The sequence below is a fragment of the Hetaerina americana genome, unplaced genomic scaffold (assembly GCF_022747635.1).
Source record: "Hetaerina americana unplaced genomic scaffold, ioHetAmer1.1.p SCAF_105, whole genome shotgun sequence".
NCBI lineage: Eukaryota > Metazoa > Arthropoda > Insecta > Odonata > Calopterygidae > Hetaerina > Hetaerina americana.
The window spans coordinates 808,216-826,478 of NW_027286126.1; the positions used below are offsets into that span (position 1 = coordinate 808,216).

At 40.7% G+C, this 18,263-nt stretch overlaps 1 protein-coding gene across 2 annotated transcripts in view; it reads right to left on the reverse strand.

Moving 5' to 3' along the window:
• SCAR (wiskott-Aldrich syndrome protein family member 3 SCAR) overlaps positions 1–18,263 on the reverse strand; it is a 106,309-nt gene that overhangs the window by 37,230 nt on the left and 50,816 nt on the right. For both annotated transcript variants that reach the window (XM_071599103.1, XM_071599102.1), the window contains exon 2: positions 13,528–13,700. The gene's annotated coding sequence lies outside the window, so the exon portion shown is untranslated. The remainder of the gene's footprint in view (positions 1–13,527; positions 13,701–18,263) is intronic.

Here is an 18,263-nt window from a genome sequence, read left to right on the forward strand (position 1 = left end):
GTACTTAGGGATTCCACCAGGAATGGGAAATAATAAGAAAGCTCATTCCTTGATCCTAAGATCCTGGGTTGCCTTCATACATCGAAATGATCGCATTAAAGTTATTTTCAAACCCTTCCCCCATGACCGCATGGGACTGCCACTTGGTGATTGTAGTGCTCGGTACAATGCTGCCTGCCTTTCTTTGCTCTTTTTCATCTCATCCTTCCATCCATCGTCTCTCTGTGGGGGGAAGGGGGTTCAAACTGTCCGCTGCCTATAGCAGTGTGCCACTTTCCCAACCTGTGACCTTAGGGGTGGAGGCTATGAGTTGCATATTCATGTGACAGAAAAATTTCCCCCTCTTACTTTTCAATTCTGCATTACCTGTCTTGTTATGTTGGAGGCCTGTCGTATTGATGGCTGTGATTCTTTTTTATTCCCTCTTTTCGTATAACAAATACATAATTTATTAGGCGAATCACCCCATGTTTTGAATTGAGTCTTCCTTCAGCATGTATATAAATTGGCAAGTTATATCCTAGATTTTTACTAAATATTTTCCCTTTCCTTATCCATATTCTCCCTTATCACCTACTCTTCTCACCGGTTACTTGGACCCCCTGCCACATACCTTTTTGGTGAATCGCGGGGTATTTATGTCGATGTCAATTAAAGGACGTTCTCCAACCATTTCTCTTCCTACTTAGTGAATGAATGCATTTGCCATTGCGCGAGAAAATATTTTCTATTCCATTTTTTGTATTCCATAGGATTTCATGCCGAAATTAGTCACATGTTTCCTATTGAATTCACCATCCACTGCGGAAGATCCCCGGTTTCACCTTACGTGATCTGCATAGTAACCGAACGGCGTGTGGCACGAGGGAAAAAACACCATTTGATAAGCATATTGGGCGTAAAAGGAAGTATAGACTTTAACCAAATAATTTTTTGAGATCTCTTACCCCGCGGTGAATGCACTCGTCATCCCATGAACAACTGTTTTCTTTTTTATCCCAATTTATTTTTTATTGACCACAGTGAGCTTCATAAATTACATCTTCGAATAAGTTCGCATCCTCTTTCGAATTCTGACTAAATCACGGAAGATCACCCAACTTCGTACGGCATTAAGTTCGCCATTTGAAGAGTAATTAAGGCTAAAAGCAGTCTGTGGTTTGGATCTTTCCACTAGTGCTTACCGGCGATGACAAATAGCCCCTCTGTGCATTAACTACGAGAGACGTATGCATTTCCTAACATCGTCTCCTGCCCCTTTCATTCTCAAACCTCTCATGGTCCTCCCTCCTCCCGATCTAAGTGTCGACACAATAGACGCATTAGACGGAGAGGGAGGAGAGCGGAAACCGAATATTTGGGGAAAGCATTGGCCCAAACACACACTGATGAAGAGCGGGGCATATAGGGCATAAGCAGGACGAAAGAGGACCTGTTTTTATTTCACTTCCTAGAGGTTTTCCGTAATTAGCTGGGGCAAACCTTGGCGATTGTTTCCCTTACCTATCCTTCCTTTCTTTCCCAGTCATTAGGATGAACTATCGGCTTTCTTTGGGAGTGGATTTTTATGTAGAACAGCAGGTATCATAACTAGTTAAAAAATACAGCTTTTTGAGTACAATTCATAGTGCATACGTCAAAATGATCACACTTTCTGTTAGAATATTGCAGGGCTGTCTAAAAGGTTTTCGACCTCAACATGAACATGGCAGCACTTTTCAACAATACTTGGAGGATGTGTTTATGCATACGTTGAAAGGTACTCATCAAAATGTCTGCCATTTTGGACACGCTATTATTGTTTGACAATCATTTGAGTGAGTCATTGTAAGGTTTTTAGTGAAAATGGAAAAAAATTGAATACCGAGCTGTCATTAAATATTTATTTTTGACAGGCAATACGCCTATGCAAGTCAAAGACGAGTTGAACGCAGAACATGGGGACTCAACAACATCACTTAATACCGCGAAGTTTTGGGCAGCTGAATTCAAACGTGGCCGTATTGGCTTGACTATTATGAGCGTTTGAGATGGACAAAAAATGCCACAACCACCGATAGCGTCGATAAGTTCACCAAATGGTGCCGGGCGATCGTTGAATTAAGATTAGAGAGGTAGCAAAGGCTATGTGAATACCGAAAGAACGCGTTAGTGATTTTTAGGCTGAAGAATTGAACATACGTAAGCTTTTACATTCATAAATGTTCAATCCACCTTCGTTTCTCTTATCAGTCCTATCACACTTTATAATAAATCTAGCGTATAATTTACAATAAATCTGGACAAAGAGCCTCGAGCCTAATTTAATATTAACTCTTTAACCTGAAGATAATGGCGGAGATACCTTCATCCAAAGTTAAGTCATCTCCGTCTCGTCGATTGCGGTCCAGAAACGCTCGTCCACTCGATGCTTTGCTCTGGCATTGGTCGGTAAGCATTTGCTGTACCCACCTTCCACAATATTAGTGATATTCGAGCTTTTCCGTATCCGTCGAGTGGTGCGCCCAACAAGAGGATATTTATCATCCAGAGCACTAATAGTCAATCAGATCGCAGTTCTTGGCCCACTTGTTGGACGATTTCATCGATCTGTATACTGGGCCTGCCACTCCTCCATTCATCATGCACATATGTGCGACCACTTTTGAAGCCTCGAAACCATTGCCTATTCTCTCCTCTAATCATTAATGTCGGTCATACACTATTCCTTGCGAAAGCTTCCGCGGTATGCAGATATTGAAGATCTACTTCTGGCCTGAAGTGGCCGACTGCAACGCCGGTGAAACTAAGAAATCTACTTGAAGCATATTTCAACAAGTCCGTGACAAAAAGACGTTACATTCTGAGGAGAGCGAAGACTTACCGGAGAAAATGATAGGCATTACTTCTAACCATTCGAGTTCCAAACGACGAAGTTTTATAATATAAATCATACGATAATTATTTTCATTTTTGCAAACAATTCGGCGATAAATGGATAAAAATGCAGGGAATTGTCTAGCCAACAATGCACATAAAAACATTAATTCCTACTCTCCGACAAGGTTGCGCGCTGATAACAATGCGTGCTCGTCCCTTTGCAAAAATTTTCTCGGAAAACACGCATGTTTTGACAAAACGGAAAATTGTGATAACCAGAGCATCCACAATGCGCTCAAATTACAAATTACAGAAAATTCGCAGTAAATTCAGGACTTTACAAAAACCATGGCGAACCCATAACCATAGAAAATCATGAGAATAAAAAATGATATGTAGAATGGGAGAAGAGAAGTTCAAATAATTAATAGTTCTCTTGATGAATCATTAAAATTCCTATATTGAAGTGTTGCCTTCACATAAAAAGATAGTGCCTTAAAGAGTGGCAAGAGGCATTAATGATTCGTTCTCAATATATACGGCTTCCGAGGTGAAAACGTTGCTGACAACTTACACAGATCGAAGGTTAATAGAAAAGAAATGAACGGCACTTTAGCACGTCTTAGAAGTTTTTTGATAACCAGTCACTAAGTTGCAAATAATATCAAGGCAACCGACTGTTACAATGTGAAATTACTGTATTTCAGTGGTAAGTAAAGGATGTCTCCGTTAAGGATATTGTCGTGGTATTTCTGGCAGTTCATTGAATTATTAGACGATACTCTCGAGGAGGAGAAAATACTCCTACCGTATTCTCCAATTCTCCCACGTGCAAATACACTTGGGTATCTGTCGCCTCCTCTTATAACTGATTCTAATAAATTCGAGGAGGGAATGCGAAAATCGCCAGAAATGCAAATTTAGCGATCTCGCATAGACTGATACCGCCATTCGGTCAATTCACAATTACCGGCAGTCATATCACTGACTTCATAAGACTCTTTGCTGCATGTGGTTGGCATAACATGATAATAAAATCAGTTACAAATATCGATTGCATTTAACTGAAATCGATGAGTGCCTGTGTTCGTTCTGCCCGTTACCCTCGGTCCTACATTAGGCAACTGTTCAATAGATAGAAAGATGGAGGTCTTTATTAGCAATAAAGAGTGGACGTAATATTTTACGCGCATAATTTATTGTGATATAATTTAATTTTATGCTATGTCGCTAGCATAATATGTAGCGTATTCATGGCACATGATTCATTAATTAATGTCAAGTATTCTGTCAGCGGCAACCGTTACAAGTTGAAACATTCAGTTCGCCTACGGCAACGGGGGAGGGAAACACGTATCGAGAATATTTTTGCATTCGGCTGGAAAAAAACCATCAACCGAGGCCAATGGAATGCTATGCTATAAGAGGCTCACAGAGACTTTGTTCTTCCCTGTAGCATAGCTGGAAGAATGATTAAAGAGGAGATGCAAACAATTACACAGGAAGAGGTACCCGGTGCCCCAGTCACTTTAAGTAAACAATACCGTGGCTGCCTTTGTGAGGGAAGACCGCTGAATAACTATAGATTCATAAGATAAATGTGGAAATTTTCATTGGTACAAGGTTAGTGAAGAAAGCACATGATACCTTTTGGTGCGCGGAGGGTTCTGTGAAATCACGATTCTCTCGCAAACATCAATATGAAGTGTTCCCCATCCCCCCTGTATTCCAAACCTACCCCATGTCAGCTTTTCCTGGTCTCCATCGAGCAACATATTCGTGAAAATAATTTCCCATCAACAGCCGCAGGTGTAGACGAACCGTATGTGTTTCAACTTGAAATAGCTGCAGTTGACGCAATCCTGCAGGCTAAATCAACTAAATGTGTACCACATATAGATGACAGATTAAGATAAACTTACAGCATGGTATTAGTATTTTCACAATCAACTATGTGAGTAAATTTTTTTTATAACTCTTTATTAAACCCCGGTGCGCCGGGTATTGGTAAATGGTGAAAGCATTCGCTCCTGTCATTAATCGGCCGGCAGGCACTCCGGTCACTTCGATCAGCGCTAACCTATCGCAGACGAAGTGTCTTCCAGTCACTAAATGCCAATATCACGAACACTTTTACCTCTCCCCAATTCTTGGCGTAACGCTACTTGCCTGCAGAGTTTTGGACGTGGTAGTGTCTTGATTTGGTAAACTACAGTAATCATCCCGAAGGTTAGTTTGATTTGAGGGGGTAGAGCTCACCTCATTTTCTTTCCTGTATAAATTTCATACCCTATACATCGTGTGAAATTTACACAGCGTAGGGGAGCTCCTGTGCCGCCTGTCAGGAGCTGAGGGTGTCCACAGACGTCACTCGGAATCAAACCCTGGTCCCCCAATCAGTAGCCCAGCGCCCTACCCACTCCATTACGATGCCCCCACTTCCACTGGAGATATATACCTAAGTTCTGCTTGAAACCGATAGTTCGCATTCTCCGTTAACTCGAATACCTCCCCCAATGTCTGAAAAACCTCTCCTAACTCGAAGTAAACTCCCATCAAAGCATGTGTTTCAGCTTCCGAGAAGGCTCTTTCTAGCATTGTCTTTTGTCATTTATTTCAACCGAAATGATTTTTTTTTTTAATTTTACTCTTCCGATAAGTTCCTATGAATAAAAAATTTATCGATGCATGTTTATTTACCAACACATCGGATAATTATTTGTACCGACAAGAGACAAGTACATTTTCTCAGGCTGAAAAATGTCTAACATTTTGTACGAGGGTCATCCGGAAAGTAGTACCCGTTCGTGCCGCATGAAGTGCTGACGACGCGAGTAGCCGCTGGACGAGGTCAGATAGCTTCAGTGGCTTGTCTGCCTTCTCTGAGCCAAGTTGCGTGACGCTAGCATTGCCTGTGTTGTTTCTGTGATTGTTTACAATGTTTAAAAAATTGAGAACGCCGCCAGTTGTGAAGTGAGGGCAGTGATTAAATTCCTCAATGCAAGAAACGTTCGCCCATGTGATATTCATCGCCAATTAAAGGAGGTGTATGGAGACAATGTAATGGACGAGTCGTCTGTTCGGCGGTGGTGTCGCAACTTCAACATGGGGAGGGGGAACACACACGACGATGAGCGTTCGGGGAGACCGTCTGTCATTACAGACCAACTGGTGAGCTCAGTTGACGAATTCGTGAGGAACGATCGGCGCGTCACAATTGATGACATCTGTGAGCATTTTCCCAATGTTTCTCGAACAATTGTTCATGAAATTGTTAAACACCATCTGCATTATGCAAAAATTTGTGCAAGATGGGTCCCTCGCGTATCTCAATGAGCTGGCGGCGAAGGACTATGCAGCAGGAATACAGAAACTTGTCACACGTTATGACAAATGCCTTAATTTGCTTGGAGATTATGTTGAGAAGTAGTTTAAAGTATCCTCTTTCAAATAAAATTTTTTATGTTTGTTAATATTTACTTTTGTGTCTTTATTTCACGAACGGGTACTACTTTCCGGATGACCCTCGTATCATATCAAAACAGGAACCCACAATTCACTTGAGGTCAGCGCTGGACCAAGTATGAGAACTAGGATGGTTGGCCATGAAGAGCGGGTGTACCAAGAGTTGGCATACATGTGATGCTTTGGTCAATGTTTCCCATCATAGCCGATTTCCTTATTGACTTATTTAATGAGGTTGCAGGACGAGAGGTCCTGCATTTCATACTGATAAAATATTCTGAATTTGTAGTCTTAAGTGCCATCCAAGTTATAGAGCAAGTATCAAAAATTCATAGGAGCCTCATATTGCTTCAAACTGCAATCATGTCTGTTTATGAACTACGCATGGACAGGTGTCCACTTACTTTCCTCAATCGTTATTAAGGTGATTAATCACTCAAGCAGTCACGAACCTACCTCCTTTAGCTTGCCTTGTATACCTTGCATTCTCCATCCAGCGAGCACATAGCAGTTTAAATGAAAGCTAACTAGTAATGGCGAGCAAAAACTGCATCGCAGCAGGGCCCTGGAAGAACAAATGACAACAGGTGGGCAGCAATGGGTGGTTCAAATGTTTTCCCCAAATTCTGGAGGTTCCAAACAAAGCACAACCTCTCAGGAAGAGCACCCGTATAACAAAGTCTATACATGGCACTATTGTAACTTTCAAATCTATTCATTCAACCTTAATACCAGGAAGAACTGGCACCGTAAACGGCACGCAGCTTGGGGTGCCCCGAGGAGTCACCCGGAATGCAACCCCGGCTAATAGCCTCACGTTCTACAGCCTGGACTACCACGCCTCCAATTAGTTGTCAAATCTTCTGAAACAACCTAAGCTTGCTAACACTCGCCGAAAAAATATCATAGTATAAGCGGTCTCCGGATATGGCCGGGCGGGGGAGCACTCCGACTGCTGTATTAATATGTATTGGCTTTTACTACATCCGCATAAATTCATGCAAGGAGTGGCAAAATTTTTGCTCTATATCCCGTGGTGTTTGCTATCTGTTAACGGAAATATGATATTCCATTGGAATTGGGTTAATTTCATTTTCTATTTCACTTGTGCATGGTAAGTTAATGTAAACGTTAAGCAAACGGATGAGAAACGATACTCCTCCTTTCAACTTTTACACTTTAATATTAATTCCATATTCTCTGGTTCAGTCAAGTTCCTTTATGCAGCTCCTGAACTGTTAACCTCAGTTATAGGTCCGATATTGGAGCGACTCCCGTGAATTTCAATTGGCCCTCTGCGGCATTTCCGAGTCTATAGGTTTATGGAATTATTTTTCCAAAACCTTACATATGAACTAGTTGATAGCATTCCTTGGCTGTGTTTTTTAAATTATAATTATAAGAATTCTAAGGTAAATAAATACGAAAGACCATCTCTAGCCAAGTAAACTATCGATGTGTGAAGATCATTCGAGTGGTTGAATCATTTTTGATCCACGAGAAAGACGGCCCTAGGAGTCACACTTCTTGTGCATTCATAAATCTGAAACGGAGCGCCGGGAACCGTCACTGATGAATGCGAAGCGATGGACAACTGAAAATTTTAATTTTCAATTTCACGCATTTCAATTCACAATCTTACGGCCGTCTCTTGCCCTAATCCAAACGATATCGATGTATTTCTATGAACATATTCACTGGCACTTTAAATCGCTCCATATTAAAAAAAAACTCGAAAAGCATGGAAACTCATGAAGATCAAAGGCTGTAACACGGAAACGTGAGGGTTTTACACTATGTAGGACTGGAACATCCACCCTATTCCCCGGATTTGGCTACCACGGCCTTTGACCTCTTCCGAAAACTCACCGGTTTCCTCACTGGTGAATCTTTTTCGCCTAACAAGAAGCGATTGCGGCTGTAGATGAGTATTTTTCAGCACGTAAATACGTTAAATATATGTTTATAAATAAACATATTTGTATAAATAAATATATGTATAAATAAATAAATATGTATATATGTGTGTGTGTGTATATATATATATATATATATATATATATATATATATATATATATATATATATATATATATATATATATATATATATGTGTGTGTGTGTGTGTGTGTGTGTGTGTATATTTATATATGTGTATATGTGTATATGTGTGTGTGTGTGTGTGTGTGTGTGTGTGTGTGTGTGTGTGTGTGTGTGTGTATATATATATATATATATATATATATATATATATATATATATATATATATATATATATAAGTAATAAACCTTAAGGTAGGTTTGGTGGGGGATGGTAGTACTAAGCCCGGCGGCTTGTGAAATTCAAACATCAGGGTAGGGGGCCAGTTCCTTTCCCTGTGCCGGCTATGGTTTCCAAGGAAGACGTGGGGCCCGAAAAATCACAAAGCTCAGGTGCAGATGAGGATGCTCAGAGAGGCTTGCTTGGAATCGAACCCGGGCCCACAGGTCAGTAGTCCAACGCTCTACCCTTGGACTACCGCGACCCACATTCATATAGATAATGGACTACAACTTTGACGGGGTGGAAGGGCTAGTGCGTTACGATGGCCCCGAAAGCAGTGCTGAAGGGAGCAATGACAATTGCTTCAGGTAGGATCACCCATGCCAGATAGGTCGAAGGTTAGGAGCCAGACGAAAGGTAGTCCACGCAGCGTCTGTTCCTCAGTGAGGCGGCTGCAATGGCGTCTGACCCCCGTGGGGCGGACAGTAAGTGATAATGTCACTTGAAAACACTATTGAGGAAGGCAACGGGAAACCACCTCAATTATCATTGCCAAGAGAAATATGATGGACAATATATAGAATGAGTCCTGGCAACTACGGGACTCGGCCGAATAGGCCGTGTGCTCGGCAGCGAGAGAGGCAAGGCTTCCGCGGTCGTCATCCCACAAAACCCTTGCAAGGGAAAACCGAGAGCGGCAGCACAGAGGACAGAAGAAGAAGACCAAATTAGTTAGAATAGGAACGTGGAATGTAAGGACAACGCTGAGGACAGGAAAATTTGAGAATATAGAGCGAGAGATGGATAGATGAAACAGATTTTTTAGGTTTATGCAAGGTGAAATGGAAGGATAGCGGGGATTACTGGAGTGGAAGTTCTAGAATAATATACAGCGGCGGGGACGAGAGCCAACGAGGGTTTGCCATACTTATCAATGAAGAGGTAGGAATAAGCGTAGTATGCATAGAACAAGCAACGGATAGAATAATGCTAGTAGAGATAAAAGCAAAACCGACGAACTTGGGCGTTGTTCGGGTATACGAGTACATGCCACCGAGCAATCGTAAGGAGGAAGAAGGCGATAGGATATACGATCAGTTAGAGGACATAATCGCGTGTGTTCCTGCAGGGAAAAATTTGATAGTGATGGTGATTGGAATGCGACGGTAGGCGAAGGAAGAGATGGTAATGAGGTGGGGGACTACGGTTTAAGCACGAGGAATGACCGTGGGGAGAAAGCAGTTGAGTTCTGCAGGAGACAGGGGTTAGTCATCACCAAAACTTGGTTTAGACACCACAAAAGACGCTGGTATACATGTAAAATGCCAAGTGACTCAGAAAGGTATCAGCCAGATTATATTCTGGTTAGACACAGATTCAGAAACAATGAGATCAATTCGCACAGCTTCCCAGGATCGGATGCTGACTCCGACCACAATTTAGTTGTCATGAAGTGTAGCGTCCGCTTCAAAAACATAAGGCAGAAATGGTACAAAGAAGCATTAAATGGATTGACAAGGAAGGAGTTTCAGCGGACTGCAGAGGGAATCATGGATGAAGGTAAAGAGCCGAGTACTATCGAAAAAAAGGGGATGTGTCAAGAAAGGGCTTACGAAAGCCGCAAAAGAAACTATAGGAACGTTAATGGGAAAAGGACAAGGGAATCATGGATCACGGATGTGATGATTACAAGGATGGATATGAGAAGAAAATGGAAGAATGTTAACGCAGAGTTAGGCACAGTGAAGTACTGAGAGGTAAATAATAAATTGAGATGGCAACAAATAAATAAAAGAAACATGGCGAAACACATGGTGCGAGGATATGGAAAGTTTGTGGAGGACGGGTGAAATTGGTGAGGAAATAGTTGACACAGGAAAGATCCAAGAAAAATGGAAGGAATACATAGAAGCACTGTATGGTAGAGAACTTAGTCCGACAAGGTTAGACATAGAAAAGGAACATGAAGTAGAGGAAGAAAGTTTTGTTCCAGGCATAATCGACGATGAGATAGAAAGGACATTAAGGTAGATGAAATCAAATAAGGCCGAGGGGGTAAACAGCATTCCTGCAGAACTACTGAAATGTTTAGGAAAATGTGGAAGGAAGAGTCTTTATGGACTGATCCGTAGCATGTATGATGTAGGAATATGGCCGGAAGACTTTGTGAGATCAGTGTTCGTTCCTATACCGAAAAAGGTAAAGGCTACATCATGTGAGGACTACAGAACAATAAGTTTGATATCCCATGCAGCTAAAGTTGTTCTCGGGATCATCAACAGAAGGATAGAGAGCAGAATAATTACTTACAGGAATGATCACTTTGGGTTTAGGAAGAGCAGGCTGAACAGTTAACGTAACTCGGAAGTGTTTCGGAACAGCATGGTCAAAGTTTTAGAGACGTAAGGAGAAGACTTGCGCTAGGCAAGGAGGCTTTTACTAGGAGGGAGTTGATGACAGGGATACCGAGGGAGGATGTGAAGAAAAGGATCGTCAAAACTTTGATATGGAGCGTAGTTATGTAATGCGCGGAAACGTGGTCACTGAATCAGGATGATAGAAGTAGATTGGAGGATTTTGAAATGTGGGAGTGGAGAAGAATGGAGAAGATGAAAGGAACCGAAAGGAAAACAAATGAAGTACTAAGTATGGTGGGCGAAGAGACGGGTTGTTGGGAGAAATCCTAAGGAGGCAGGAAAAATGGATGAAGGGCGTAATGATCGGCAGTGGGATTATGAAGAATGGAAGGGAGTGTGTTAGACAAACGAAGAAAGGGCAGGAGCAGGATAGGGTTGTTGCACGGGTTGAAGGAAGTACACAAGGATGAAGAAGGACTTGAGTCAGAGTAGGTCGCTGGATTGAGTTTTGTTAGGAGTCAAAAAATATTTATTTGGCAGTTGTGTCCTTTCAAAACCTACCTTAACAGGTAGATTACCTTATACATAATAACAATGATAATATATATATATATATATATATATATATATATATATATATATATATATATATATTTGGACATATATGCATAGATATACATGTGTGTATGTATGCATATATACACTAAACTTGTGGGTCGCGGTAGTGTGTTGGACTGCTGACCCGAGGGTCCCGGGTTCGATTCCCGGGCAAGGCACTCTGGGCACCGGCAGCTCCACCCAAGGTATGTGATTTTTCGGGTACCAGATCTTCCTGGGAAACCTTAACCGGCACAGGGAAAGGAACTGGCCCCCCTACCCTGATGCGTGCAGTTTACACGCCGCCCGGCTTAGTACTGGGTGAACTCGACCATCACCAAACCGACCTTTTGGTCGATGAAACGGCAAACCGACATCAACTGCATGGAATGCCAAGGCCCGCCTGTGTTGGGCATTGTAACGGGTGGCGTGGATTTCTACACAAATACAGACGAGAATGGAATGTTGGAGGGATGCCAATTCTAAGTATCAATTACTGTTTCAGCCGAGAGATGGCGTCTGGGTACATCTGCAAACCTCGCTAGAAAATAATCACTACGACACTAAAGCCATCTCGTGGTCATCTCGTTTTCACTTCTCCGACTGATATAAGGCGGTATGACAATGAAACTTCATAAAAACATGATTGTCTTTTGCGTAGAACTTACATAAATATGTGGAAAAATGTATGCCTGAACTGAAGAAGGCAGAAAGCTTAAATTTCTGAAGTCAGAAGCCAGTGTTCATACGAGTGTATTATCTAATTTATTTTTGTGTTTTATTGTGCCACGCAAATGTTATATAGTATGAGTATGTATGTATATAAAAACCATAAACACAGTAATCAACCCGAAGGTCGGTTTGTTAGGTGATGGCGAGACTTTCCCGGAAATCGAACCTGGGAACCTCCGGTCAGTAGCCCAACGCTCTACCCCTCTGACTACCACGACCCATACACACACTCTACATTCTCCTTTATCTCGAAAACAGACTGTTGGGAAGACTGGGCTTTTGTTTAAGGGTCACATCAGTAGACCCATGGCTCATCTCAGGTTATGACCTTTTATAGGAAACCTGGGTCTTCATTTACGGTTTGGAGCAAGTCATCTGCAACTGCAGCACGAATTTCTTGATGTTGACGAGATAAAATAGAACGCGATGAGGCAGCTGATGATCATTCCAAGAAAGGACTTAACCGATTGTTTGAAAAGTGGAAAAAAAGACACTGGGATCAGTGTCCAGCGAATACAAAAATGCATGTTAAAAGCAGCCTTTCGGTGATGCACATAGATGTGGTAGCAATAATAAAACGAAAGAGAACACACGCGGAAAAAGGAACGGAAACCAAGGCTATGTAATTTCGGGAGAAACAATATGTCCTCAAGTTCTTGGTTACCGACTGATCGGCTGTGATGCATGAGGCAAGGATCGAGAGCGTGCTGTGTATAGCTAGGGAATAGGGGGGGAGAGGGAAAAACTAAAAGGACGAAGTATTTATCCATCCCCTCCCGAATTTTTCTCGAAAGTCCGGTGGTGGATGACGGGGTCAGTTTGGGAGGGGGGAAAGAGATGGGAGTTGACATGATGATTGTGATTCATACATATGTACACACTGCTTGATGGGAAATATTCATGTTTACGTATCAAAATCTCCTAATTACCATCCAAATCTTTGAAGCAGGGGCTGGAATAGCAACAAAAACACTAAATATGTAGTGTCAAACTACAACGCGGTGAATAGTAAAAGAGCCAGAATTGGTGCATTAAAAGCCCGTATTGATGGTAATCTCACAGTTCTGAGAGACACTTGCGGGTCTCCTACTAGTTCCTAAGGAATCTCCCACGACAAGAACAATGGGAAAATATGCTGTATGAGACATCTTTAAGTCTCCCAGACCTGGGAGACAAGTATAAATACAGATCTGGATGGATTGCAGGAAGTTGGTCGAACCAACTCTGGACGATAAATAATATACTGTTCACTTACCAACTTTGAATTATAATGTCAATATTGCACCGATCCGCTGAAACAAGTTCAACGAAGTTTCCTCCCCTGCAGAGACTCGTTTTGCTGTCTTTTTGTCCTGAGTTCTGATGCTTGAGGATGCAGGTTCAAGATGTAAAGGGGGGTAAACCCCTCATGACTTGGCCGAGGCCCACCTAAGAGAACAAAAATATTCTTTAATATAAAAAATATCTATCGCATTGGATTTATTCTTACACTTTAAGCTATAGAATAACATAAAATCACTAAATCAATCTGCCGTCCTTAATAAGTGAGTGTTTTCTCTTTACAATACATACGAATCCCCTGGTGCTAAACATTGTTCTTAAGTGCTCACCTGCCTTGTTACAAAAGTAACAAACGGTATTTCGGAACGCAGAACAACTGAAGTAGGCATTAACATTTCTACGATATTAATCAACTATAACCTTTTTCTTCCGTGATTATAGACGCGTTTTTCAATATTTCACTAGAAGAGCCAATAATATATCACCTTTCTGTGATATCAATCGACGCGATTTTTAAGAGTTTTCTTACTTATTTGAAGAAATCCATATGAAGCTGGCTTTCCTTACCTCGGTGCATATCCCGAGTCAATGAATATTTGCGGTGCTCCTTACGACATCAAACTACGGACGCCTTGGACACAAAACAAATAATGTCAATAATTCAACGACTTAGAATGCGTAGCTTGATTGCATGATTTATTTGCTCTTAAATATTTTTACGGCATTAAAAAATGTATCATCATGACATTAAAAGAGACGGGAATCTTTAATTAAAAACAACATTAATTATATTAAAAAATCCATATAATATATTAAAAAATCCATTTATAAATACATAAACCTCTAAAATTTAAGCTGCGTAACCAAATAAACACAAAAATATATTTCATCAAATCTCAAGTTTGACAAAATATTTTCACCTGCGCCACACGCTAGACGGTAACCCCTAAGATTCGAGTGAATTACACCCGCCGGTACGTTAACGTCACCAGCGGCCTCTCTGATACGAATTTATTTGTGACTGTGAAAGCAAGTGATTGCAGAAAGTAAACACCAGCAAGCAAACTAATTTCCAATTAAATAGGCGGAACAATCTATCAGTTTAACTGCAACAATTCCTCGACACAGCCGGAGTGGTCAATCATTGCAAAGAACAGAACACAGTGAAGCGAAGAAGTTTTAGGACGAGATAATGTTCGTTGGGAAACGAGGGCATAGGAAGGGGAACTCCAGTGCGGCTGGAAAAATGCATGGCGGGAGGACGAATGTTAACGCTACAGGAACTTTTTCTATGCGGCAAATTGGCAGCTTCATATCGCAAAAATGTTGGTAACGACACACAGCTTCTATAAAAGCCACCATCTTATCCTTTTTCAACAATTTTGTCAATATAATAGCCTAAATAAAACGACACAGAATTCGATTCTGAGTCAAATATTTTCGCGGCAGAACAATCCGAACCGATCGAGTGGGGAAGAAGTCATTTCCAATTATTCATGGGGACTCGCCCTTTGGTCAAAAAATAGAACCACCTCTGTTCATTTTCTCAAATTGTTTACTCAAATATTGCCACGGAACTTTACCCAAATTCACACAATAGTTTTTTTTAACCGTTGGGTCAAAGTTTCTGTCCAAGAATTTGACCTTTAGACACTGGCTTTTAAGTCCTGCCTCAACCAGGCCATGGGTGTTGAGTTTTAAATCTAAGTAACAACATTAGAAAACCCGATAAGATGTCGACAATGTACTTATCAAGTTTATGACTATTTAATTTACCAACAGAGTTCATCGTCATAACAAGGTCATTATTATCTTGATGACGGTTCATCACTCCATTGAACTGTGTGTGAATACGAGCACATTATCCTATCGTCCTACAAGCCGCCGCAGATTGTATTCCAAGGAGAGTTTCAGGCAATAGCTAGCAAAATGCATTTACAATTTAATCACTAAAAATAAGAAAAATATTAGTTAGTAGTAACTTTCGATTAGAATGACTAGGGGACACATGGTCATTCACCAGCTCTCCACCTCTTATTCTGTGTGGTGCAATCTAACACTAATTAAGTTTTTCTTTAAGATGTCCCCTTTTTGCGAGATGAACTTATTTTCTTGGTAATGCGATATCTCTAGATGGCAAATTTTCTGAAGCAATGAAGGAAATTAAGAAGCTGTAAATTTAACCGTACACAAAAATTCTTTCGAGTATGTCTTTTGTACGACAAATTCAACAATCAACACATGCGAATTAATACACCATATTTAAATAAAACAGTTTATGGCGTCACTTGGTGGAAAATCTTCATATTGAAATTTTAATTAAACCACTTGGCTTAGCCAAGTGGTTTAATTTCAATTTTAACACACCATATTTTTCAATTGCTGACTCGACACTAGGTACCATTACAAAATATATTATTTTTCATCTTTCCTACCAGGCGAAATTCCCTTAGAAATTGGCACTGTTTATTATTTCCTCCAAACATTTCCATCCCTAATATATTTACGAGTACATGAAATTCCCACGTGTTAAAAGAAAAATATTAATGCAACTGAAGATTGTAAAAATAACACTGAACCATGAGTAGCAAATATAAATAATTTAAAGTCAACCGTATGAAATACTAGTTCTTTATGGACTTCTAAAGGTCAACAATACCTATGAATTTAATTATCAACATTTATTCTGTTACCCATTTTTATAACATTCGTCCCTTTATTGCCACGGGTCAAATAACCCCCACTTGCACATACCACTTCATGAGAACAAAACTCATTATCAATTCAGTATATGATGTCATCATGATTATCTTTCATGGTCCTGATCGATCAGTTTTCACTTTGCACATCTCTCGCCAATCTCACTCCAGCATGGAGCGGGAAGAGCGAAATCTAGGATTGATGAATACAGTAAGAACCCGGTTCGATATCTTTTACTCGTGCGCGTCCTTCTTTTGCATCGTAACGCGATGGAAAAATGTTTCCTATCAAATTGTATCGACCACGTCCTGAGGGAAGGCATACATATATGATGATGAAAATACGATCGCCAAAACTCCCGAGGCGAATTGTGAAATACAGCTAAGTTTGGGCTGCCTTAAACAAATGTGTGCCCTTTTCTATACGCCAATTTTTATCATTACATCGGTCTGAAGGGTATTACTGAATAACGAGATGTTTCACAACTACTGAGGGCGCAGGACGTACACCTTATTGGACACACGAGATATTCGATGATAACCAACTGTGAAAGAGAGATGTGAATCAGGAGTAAATATAGCCCCTCCTAACTGCTGCCCACCGAGTGGATTTTCGACGAAAAACATGCTTTTTGAATTAATGCGGCTGTTCTATTCCGCAGTGACTTTCCATTTCCTTGAGGCAAATAGTTCGCATATTTCCATAAGGCACATTTGTTCGCATTTTTATTTACATCGGTCAGCGTCATTTCACTAACGAGTAAGAGGGAATGGAAATCCGTTACACTCAAACCTTGAGATAGACTGTTAACTCACTCCCCGTAGTTCGATCTTCTAATTGAAACTTTGCATACTTGGGGATTTCTGATGGCAATTCAATATTATAATTTCCCACTCCCCCCCCCCCCCCGCACATCGTATTTTCATACTTTCAGAAAACCCCAGAAATGTGAGCGTACATTGGAAAAGCTTCAGGTCCGTATTCCAAAACAGTAAAGTAAACGCAGTGAACCTGCAAGAGTACTAGGATTGCTTCAACTACAAATCTGCATTCAAGCTTTAAGCCCGTATTCCGTAAAGAAACTACATCATGTAGGAACAACGAACCTACAAGAATACTGTTGTTGCTTCAACCATAAATCGGTATTCAGATACCAATACCATAATTGGGTATCCGAGTACTGGGTATCTTCACGTAACGAAAAGAGTTTGATCCCTTCTGCTGTTACACGTGGATATGCAGCGATTTTTTCCCGATTAAAGCCGGGAACCACCAGAAATAGCTGTGAAGACAAAAGGTTGGCTGACGTGCCACTAACCGAAACAGAGAATACTGAGACGATCGTTTTCTTAAAGACACTTAAAACACACTCTGATTTGTATCTCAATTAGCTAACTTGAAAGTAAGGAAGAATGATATTGTGAGCAAGAATGCCACAGTCACGAGTTTTTTTTAACTCCCAACTCATTTCTATGACTTCAAATTAGCTCATCGAAAGTGCCTTCAACAATTTTAATTATCACGTAATTTAGCTATTAAATTTTACGCCATCTATGGTTTAAATTCCGGTTCTATTGCAGCTCAAAACAGAGATGACTATACATATTCTTCCGATTTAAAATGCCATGACAATATCAAACTCACGTATTTAAAAAACTCACGCGTAAGAGGGCAAACTATACAACGGTCCAGGTCTTGTTCTACTGAACTCATCCATCTAACCAACCTTCGATTGATTACTGCGGTTTAGTATAGTCCTCATGACTCTTGATAGCAATATCTGCATTTTTTATATTTTCCTCGCCTGTATAAAAAACAATGGCAGCAGTAATGAAAGTGAGGGATATATTACCGATGTCTAACACGACTGTTGTCCAGTTGATAAACAATAACTTTAGATAGCATTAAAATCAACTACACATTTTTTACATACCTGATTGACGCGAGGTTCTAAGTTAAGAATGAATCACGTATGACGCCGAGGTATTTTACTTCCATTCGGTATTGTAA